A 10000-nucleotide genomic window follows, 5' to 3' on the forward strand; every position below is an offset into this window, starting at 1 on the left:
ATATAAATATAACAGATTATTCTTAAATATATACATGCATGTGTGTGTTTATATATACATAATAATTATTATACATAGCACAAACACATATATTATGTAAACACAAACTTTTATTTTGGATGCGATTAATTGTGATTAATCGTTTGACAACACTACTAAATATAAATATTTGATATATAAATATTTAAAAAAAAATCTTAAATATATACATGCATGTGTGTATTTATATATACATAATAATTATACACAGCACACACACACACACACACACATATATATATATATTATGTAAACACAAACATTTATCTTGGATGCGATTAATCATTTGACAACCCTACTAAATATAAATATTCTATATATAAATATAACACATTTTCTTAAATATATACATGCATGTGTGTGTTTATATATATACATAATAATTATACATAGCACACACACACATATATTATGTAAACACAAACTTTTATTTTGGATGCGATTAATTGTGATTAATCGTTTGACAGCCCTACTAAATATAAATATTTTATATATAAATATAACATTTTCTTAAATATATACATGCATGTGTGTATTTATATATACATAATAGTTATACACAGCACACACACATATATAATATGTAAACACAAACATTTATCTTGGATGCGATTAAACGCAATTAATCGTTTGACAGCCCTAATATATAATATAAGTATGTCGGCACCAATAGCCCAGTGGTTAGCGTGCTGACATATAGCGCAACTGTGTCTCCGGCGACCCGAGTTCGATTCCCAGCTCGAGGTCCTTTGCCGATCCCGTTCCCGCATCTCTCCACCCATGCTTTCCTGTCAAAATCTCTACTATCCTATCCAATAAATAATAATAATAATATAAGTATATATATATATATATATATATATATATATATATATATATATACACACACAGTACTACATACATGCTAAAATGTCTTAAATATACACATGAGTGTGTATTTATATATACATAATTATAATTATAATTATACATAGTACACACACTTTTATTTTGGATGCGATTAATCGTGATTAATCGATTTGACAGTACTAATTAAAACACGACAAACGAACAATTTCAGATGTAACAAAGAATCTGTGAATATCATAATGCATTTAAGTTTCGTTACAATTATTTATGAATATATATGGTGCATTATAACGTACATTATGAATACCTTTATAATGCATTATACATAAAGGCTTTAAGTAAAGTGTTACCAACAATTCTTTCCTGATTTTATAGAGATTAATTTGCTTAGATTCCGCCTAAAAGCTCATTTTGTTGTTCACAGCAGAAAGTCATTCATTAGTTTATCCAAAGTGAGGAACAAAAGCAATTCATGCAAGAGTCAACGATATTCTTCAAAATGAGGGTGAGTAAATAAAGTAAATGGTAAATGGACTGCATTTATATAGCGCTTTCAACAGACCCATGGCCATCCAAAGCGCTTCATATATTGCCTCATATTCCCCCATTCATACACCGACGGCCATGTCAGCCATGCAAGACGCCATCCAGCTCGTCCGGAGCAGCTGGGGTTAGGTGGACACCTCGAAAACTTGGTCAGGTGGAACCGGGGATTGAACCACCAAACTTCCGGTTTGTAGACAACCTACATGAACCACTGAGCCACTGCCGCAAAGACTAATGTTTTTGGTGAACTACTGCTTTACACTTCTTTAGGGGGGAAATAAACGTGCTCTCTGCAAAACATTTACTTGCGTGCCGAATGAAAAGTGAGCTCTGCGTAGTTCCAAGTTGAATATTAATCATGGCGATTCCCTTGAACATGAAAAGCACAGACTCCAGCTCAGGCCTCCCCCGATGCTAATCGCCCGCCGCACCCCCAGAAACCTCACTGGAAACAATTTGGAGATGCTTGCTAACGTTTGTGAGGTTTGGCTGACATCACTCTCAGCACATTCAGAGAGCATAACTTCACCAGATGGACGGGGACTTTAGCTGAACACAGCCAGTAATATCTGTCCCGTGATGAATTCCGTTATTTCTTTAGCAGAGAGCTCTGAGAAGGAGAGGAAAGTAAGGCTCATTTCTACGGCTCTCTGGCAGTGGGATTTCTCACAGAGCTCAGTGGAAAGCCGAAGGCAGGATGCTATTGAGCCGAGAGGCCTGGGACTTCCGGAGGGAACAACCACTTTAATCGGAGTCCAACAGGCCCCCATCGGAGAACCAATTGAGCCTCCTGCCCCCTCGGCTGGAGCCCGGCAAAGCTCACAGGCCAATTGAAATATCTACCTTTGTTTTTCCTGAGTCTTAACCTGGGGCCCGTTCTTCGTACCTCGCTAACTCAGTTAGCTGGATTTGATTGTTGACGATTTGCCATGATCTTGGATTGTTTGGTTCTTCGAAGCTCATCCTGGACTTGCTGTCATAGCAACAGGTCCGTGAGCTTAAACCTGCTCGCGAGCGGCTTATTTCATGTAAACAGGATTAGATTGCATCTTGAGGTGATACTTAAAATCTGTCCCAGCCACTGCTACTTTATTACAAGAGTGCATTACTGAACCAGGGGCAATAATAATCATTTTAAATAATAATATAAAAATGTTATATTGTATATGTATATGAGAATGTATAATGTTGTGTATAATACTATAGACAGCCACTTGATTGAGCGATTTATTTGTGATGGAATAATTACTTTGTATAATTTTATTTTTATTGGTTTACACACATCACATGTTGTACAGTTAATCTGAGCCGTGCATTAAGTGATCACGGATATTATGGGAGTGGCTTGATGCAGCGCATGAGAGGATATGATAGTTTGATCTTGACCCATAAGAAACTTGAATACTGTCACGTTACAAATCTGCTTCAAATTGAATTAAAAATTAAATTACAACATTGAAATAAAAATGTACAGGGTGTACAAATACTGTATAAAATCGTGAATATAAATAATTGGTAATCAAAAAAACAAACCTTTATCATTTATCTATTATAACTTTTATGTTGGTTTGGTCATTTGGCTGTTTCCTTATAAAGGTTCAGAAATTCGTGGGGGTTTTTTGTGTAATTTTTCAAGTTTTTTGCCAGGTGGCTTTTTAATTATATAATGTCATTACGTTGCTGTCTTGACGCCAGCCAATCGCTGCATTGCTGATCGTGGTTTCGAGTATCGATGCATCTACCCTCTTCAGGGAACACAAGAACGCGCAGTGATCTTAGATCATTTAATCCAGATATTTTAATCCAATCCGCAAATTCGTTTGAAGAACCAAATTAGCCAGAGATCAGTTATCACGATTAAAAGATCTGGGATCTGTCAAATCATCTTAGATGTAATAAGCGAGGTACGAAGAACGGGCCCCTGAACTGGGTGGAGTCAAAAAAAACAGGCAGTCAAAAAAAAACAGAACCAATGCAAAGACAAAAAGTGTAAATATGCATCTTAAAAATAAACACTTATGTTTTATGAATGCATGCATCGTTTAATGACCCAAGTCAAGATTTCTACGAGGCATATTAAAAGTCGGATATACCCAGGGATGTAGTGGAGGCTAAACGCACGTAAACGCCGTTTACGCACCTCTCAAAATTCGGAAATAGCGTTTACCCACCTCCAAAGTGCGTTTATCCACCTCTAAATTGAGTTTATCCACCTCTAAATAGCCTACAGTTCCTAAGCCATTTTAAATTAAGCTTATGTCGTTTTAGTTTCATATTGTTCATTTTCATTGGTTGTTTGTTGTACAATTAGACGAAGTCTTTCATATTGCACTGCAACTGTCAGTGTGAGTAGTGGGAAGTTCGGATCATTTTACTGACTCGGATCTTTGAGTCTCGTTCAGCAAAATGAACGAATTTTTTCTCTTTCCGTCTATGGGACGGACATGAAGAACAAAAGACTCGGATCTCACCTGTCGATTCAGAATCAGAATTTTATTTTTTTACGGTCTATGATCAGAACCCATATGTTGCGTAATGCGCACACGCGGTCAACACAAAATTAACGAATCACTCTCTGAGACAACTCGGTAGTCCCGAGTCATATTAAAGATTCGTTCAAAATGAACAAATCATTCATGAACGACACGCAACCAAGATTCAAACATAGATATCCGGCAATTTTTTTAGCGCCGTCAAGACAGCAGCCCTCCTCCTAATGCCAGCAAACGGGCTCGGCTACAAGCCCAAAGTGAGTGAGCTCGGGAAAACAGTACTAAACTTTATGTTTTTGGGGTTAATTTGGTTCACGGTTAGATTCATGCCACTGACTCAACAAGTCACCTCTTCCTTTTCCCATTAGCCAATGTAGGCCTACAAGTAAAATTCAGGATACATTATTATCAGATAAATAACTGGATGTAATTATATGCATTCTCTGGAACTGAAAGTTTCACTGAAAGTTTGTGACAACAAGCTCCCTTTGCTAGTCAGCTAGCTAGTTATTGTTATCGCTACAGCCGTTAGCGGGTACAGTAAACGTTTCTATGGTAATAACAGCGAGTTGGACCAATCAGAGGCGTCGCTGTTAAGCTAGGGCTGTGGGTAGTGTAGTTTTTCTTACAGACCTCTAGCTACAGAAGCAGAAACTTTCGTTTCACAACTCGTGGTCAGTCTACCTCAGATGTTTTAGACATTATGGCTGATAATCTAAATCCTTATGGAGAAAAATCAATGGGAGTTTTACTTCCTGTTTGCGTCTGTAGATTTCTCATAAATTCATCAAAAGTTTACATTCTAAATGCAATCGCAAGCGATCGCTGTCTGCACCCTGTCATCATCAACACAAAGCTCTCGCTCTTCTTCACCAAATTCATCCTTCTGTCGTTAATCTGCACCTGCCTCATTAGCAATGGGCAAAAACTGTAATCGACAACTACTTTGATAATCGATTTGTCGGCTTGAGTATTTTTTTAAGACAAAAGTAAAATTCTTTGATTCCAGCTTGTTTAATGTGAATATGTTCTAGTGTGTTCTCTCATATGTGACAGTAAACTGAGTTGTGGACAAAACGAGTCATCCTGGGCTTTTGGGAAACACTGATCCACATTTTTTCGGACATATTATAGACCAAACAACTAATCGATTACTTGAGAAAATATTCAACAGATTAATCGACTATGAAAATAATCCCAAATCTAATCATTATGTACAAGTGCATTGCATTGGAACCCCTGGATATAAGCCTCCCCTCTCTATCTCTCTTAAATATTTTTGTTCTCTCTGAGAACAATAGCTATCATCAGGATACGTTATACACCGGTAGGCAGTGGCCCACCTTACCGTGACCACGATGCGGTCACCCAGAATTTATAGTTTACCCACCTCTTTTTTTACCACTACACCTCTGGATATACCTGCATGCATACAGTATACTCACATAAAGGAATATATACTATATAGCAAACCTCAGCTGTGAGATTGTTTATATCGTGGCAAAATGTGTTATCGGCCCCATCTCTACTCTGAGAATGTGGCTATAATGCCCCTTCGCACCAAAGACAATAACATTAAAAATCGTTTTAAATATTAAAGAATAGCAGAGTTCACACCACCACAACTATAACGATGACAGGAAAGAGAAATGTTATTGTTTGAATCACTTTCAGAATTATATTTGTTCCACCTGATCACGATAAAAACATTGACTTTGTGAATCCATCCTTTAATGAGCTTGAGTATTTAAAGTGGAAGACGACGAATTACCATTCTTGGTGTGAACGAGCCTTAAAGGTGCAGTGTGTGAATTTTAGCGGCATCTAGTGGTGAGGTTGTGAATTGCAATCACACACCGCTCACCCCTCCCTTCCGAAGCACAGAGAAGCTACGGTGGCCAACACAGGACAAAAATGTCGTTGTCAGAGAGAGCAGATTGTGACTAGCGCCCTATAGAGGAGTTTGTCCGTTTAGGGCTACTGTTGAAACATGGCGACACAAAATGGCGACTTCAATGTAAGGGGACCCGCGGTGTGTGTAGATAGAAACGACTCATTCTGAGGTAATAAACACATAACGGTTCATTATGTAAGGTCTTTATACTCCACTGAAAACATAGTTATGCATATTATATTGCATTTCTGCCAATAGATCCTCCTAAATACTACACACTTCACCTTTAAAGAGATAGTTTACGCAAAAAAATACAATTAAAACTTGAGGGCGAGTAAATGATGACAGAATTTTCATTTTTGGGTGAACTATACCTTTAAGGCATGAAGAAATTAAAGGGTTAGTACACCCAAAAACAAAGATTCAACAGATATCCTGGTTCTTGGGTCATTTTGACCCGATCAGTGAATCAGTGAGTTCTTGACTCCAGAACAGCTGCAATTTGATGAGTTCGATTCACCAATGAATCTTTCAGTATCATGCAGTTCATCAGGTTCATCATAAAGAATCAGTTCTTTCATAAATCAGACATCGCTATCGCTCCTCAGAGGGGGGATGGAGATTTCTTCAGTTCGATATAACGAGAAATTATATGTTTTTATGAAATGTAGTGTAGTAAAAAGTACAATATTATGCGTTGGAAATTTAATGAAGTAAAAGTTTCCCAAAATAAAAATACCCAAAAAGGGATAGTTCACCCAAAAATGAAAATTTCCCCATGATTTACTCGCACTCAAGCCACCATAGGTGTATATGACTTAATTCTTTCAGCCGAACACAATCAGAGCTATATTAAAACATATCCTGGCTCTTCCAAGCTTTATAATGGGAGTGATAGTAACCTAAGATTTTGAAGCCCAAAAAAACACACCCATCCATTATAAACATACTCCACGCGACTCCAGGGGGTTAATAAAGGGGTTTGTGTGAGAAAAATATCCATATTTATAACTGTTTCATTTATATACTGTGATAGAATTTTCCGTTTTCAGTAACTAACCCTTTGAGATATTATAAACATTACTATAATGAATTGCTGCATAGGCATCATTCACATCTATAGCACAAACACAGGGTTACAACTTAACCTCAGCAAACTACTAAAGCCAAGTATGAGCAAAATAGTGTTAAAGAGCCAAAAAGTGCTTTAAAACACAGAAAGCAAGCAAAAGCACAACTTCATTATGTACAAAAATATCTTTGCATATAAAAATGGACCATTTCACAGAGTCGCATTTAAAAAGTAAGGAGTTCAGCCCAGGAGTCAGCGCAGGAGAAAAACTGTAATGGCCACACAATTCATTCACACCTGAAGTGTTTCTCTCAACAGGACGGCTTTGATGCAGCAGTGGAGGGAGGCGATCTGTGCTTCCTAAAAGGAAATGCCAAAGAATTTTAATAGAGCACACAGTTCACTGACTTCCTATGGGAAATGACTTCAAAGCAGCTCTGCCCCTGCAAGACAATGAGATTGGGGGGCAATCTGTCCGTCAATAGCCCGTCTGTCAGCAGCAAACTACCCAGACACGGCTCAACAGGAAGAACAGCAAAAGACAAACACTACCAACACAACATGGACGTGTGGAGAGTCTCGTATAACAGCCATATTCATTTTTTAATCTTCTTTCCTTACTTGGAACTCATTTAAAAAGCTCTCTCTAGCAGGTCTATTTTAAATGGAAATAGTTTTTCACTGCACATTAAAGACTTTTCTAATATAGGAACATATTTGTACGCAACTCCCTTAAAATAATCGGCAAGATATTTCAAATTCTCAAAATAGTGCTTTGAAACTCAGTCATAAACGTCATCTATAAGAAAATATCTAAACAACTGCTCATGCAAAACAGTTGCGTTAACTATATTTACCGTAGTTGCTTAGCATTACAGTTGCATTTACTATATTTACCGTAGTTGTATTGTATTACAGTTGCGTTTACTATATTTACCGTAGTTGTGTTGTATTGTATTACAGTTGCGTTTACTATATTTACCGTAGTTGTGTTGTATTACAGTTGTGTTTACTATATTTATCGTAGTTGCGTAGTATTACAGTTGCGTTTACTATATTTACCATAGTTGCGTAGTATTACAGTTGCGTTTACTATATTTACCATAGTTGCGTAGTATTACAGTTGCGTTTACTATACTGTAGTTGCTTAGCATTACAATTGCATTTACTATATTTACTGTAGTTGTGTTGTATTGTATTACAGTTGTGTTTACTATATTTATCGTAGTTGCATAGTATTACAGTTGCGTTTCCTATATTTACCGTAGTTGCTTAGCATTACAGTTGCATTTACTATATTTACCGTAGTTGTATTGTATTACAGTTGCGTTTACTATATTTACCGTAGTTGTGTTGTATTGTATTACAGTTGCGTTTACTATATTTACCGTAGTTGTGTTGTATTACAGTTGTGTTTACTATATTTATCGTAGTTGCGTAGTATTACAGTTGCGTTTACTATATTTACCGTAGTTGTATTGTATTACAGTTGCGTTTACTATATTTACCATAGTTGCGTAGTATTACAGTTGCGTTTACTATACTGTAGTTGCTTAGCATTACAATTGCATTTACTATATTTACTGTAGTTGTGTTGTATTGTATTACAGTTGTGTTTACTATATTTATCGTAGTTGCATAGTATTACAGTTGCGTTTCCTATATTTACCGTAGTTGCTTAGCATTGTATTACAGTTGCGTTTACTATATTTATCGTAGTTGCATAGTATTACAGTTGCGTTTCCTATATTTACCGTAGTTGCTTAGCATTACAGTTGCATTTCCTATATTTAGCGTAGTTGCTTAGCATTACAGTTGCGTTTACTATATTTACTGTAATTGTGTTGTATTGTATTACAGTTGCGTTTACTATATTTACCATAGTTGTATTGTATTGTATTACAGTTGCGTTTACTATATTTACAGTAGTTGCTTAGAATTACAGTTGCGTTTACTATATTTACCGTAGTTGTGTTGTATTGTATTACAGTTGTGTTTACAATATTTACCGTAGTTGTGTTGTATTGTATTACAGTTGCGTTTACTATATTTACCGTAGTGGTGTTGTATTGTATTACAGTTGCGTTTACTATATTTACCGTAGTTGTATTGTATTAAAGTTGCGTTTACTATATTTACCGTATTTGCTTAGCATTACAGTTGCGTTTACTATATTTACCGTAGTTGTGTTGTATTGTATTACAGTTGCGTTTACTATATTTACCGTAGTTGTATTGTATTAAAGTTGCGTTTACTATATTTACCGTAGCTGCTTAGCATTACAGTTGCGTTTACTATATTTACCGTAGTTGTGTTGTATTGAATTACAGTTGCGTTTACTATATTTACCGTAGTTGTGTTGTATTGAATTACAGTTGCGTTTACTATATTTACCATAGTTATGTTGTATTGTATTACAGTTGCATTTACTATATTTACCGTACTTGCTTAGCATTACAGTTGCGTTTACTATATTTACCGTAGTTGTGTTGTATTACAGTTGCGTTTACTATATTTACCGTAGTTGCGTAGTATTACAGTTGCGTTTACTATATTTACTGTATGTAGTGGCATAGTACTACAGTTGCATTTACTGCATTTCCATTAATCAGTCGTGTTGATGTCTATAAAAATCAAAAAGATTAAACCATTAAAGTGCACAGTATGGCTTTGATTTTGTTCAGGACATCTTTTGAACTTGTAAAATGCCTATAAAAGGAAAGGAAGTAAATTCAACTGAATGCTTAAATGAAAATCTGTAAAGCCTTTTCATTTCTATCTTCCCATAGTGATCTCCAGACTACAACCACCATTCAACTCCATTCACAAAAGCATCAACAGGTCAACTCCAGCTACAATAGATCAACAATAGACCTGACTGAGAGACTCATTCACACATCTGACCTCCTAAAAGGCCATTTCCCAAAGCTCAATGCTCCTGACCGGATGAACACTGTTTGCACAAGACTTCCAGAGAGTGAAGAACATGTTAACTTTAAAACACAGGTGCACTCTTAAAAATAATAAAGATTCGGCGGCTTTTATTGGCTGTATGGTTCTTTAGAAGCTACAAAAGTTGCATTAGAGTTTCTTCAGATTGTGTTTAAT

General features: G+C 36.2%; 2 protein-coding genes across 2 annotated transcripts in view; one reads left to right on the top strand and one right to left on the bottom strand.

Moving 5' to 3' along the window:
• The window catches only part of traf3ip2b (TRAF3 interacting protein 2b), a 1379907-nt gene that overhangs the window by 1022515 nt on the left and 347392 nt on the right, over window positions 1-10000 (top strand). The window lies entirely within an intron of this gene.
• il17rd (interleukin 17 receptor D) overlaps window positions 1-10000 on the bottom strand; it is a 76368-nt gene that overhangs the window by 65554 nt on the left and 814 nt on the right. The window lies entirely within an intron of this gene.

This window comes from Gobio gobio (genome assembly GCF_949357685.1).
Source record: "Gobio gobio genome assembly, chromosome: 19".
In the NCBI taxonomy this organism is placed as follows: domain Eukaryota; kingdom Metazoa; phylum Chordata; class Actinopteri; order Cypriniformes; family Gobionidae; genus Gobio; species Gobio gobio.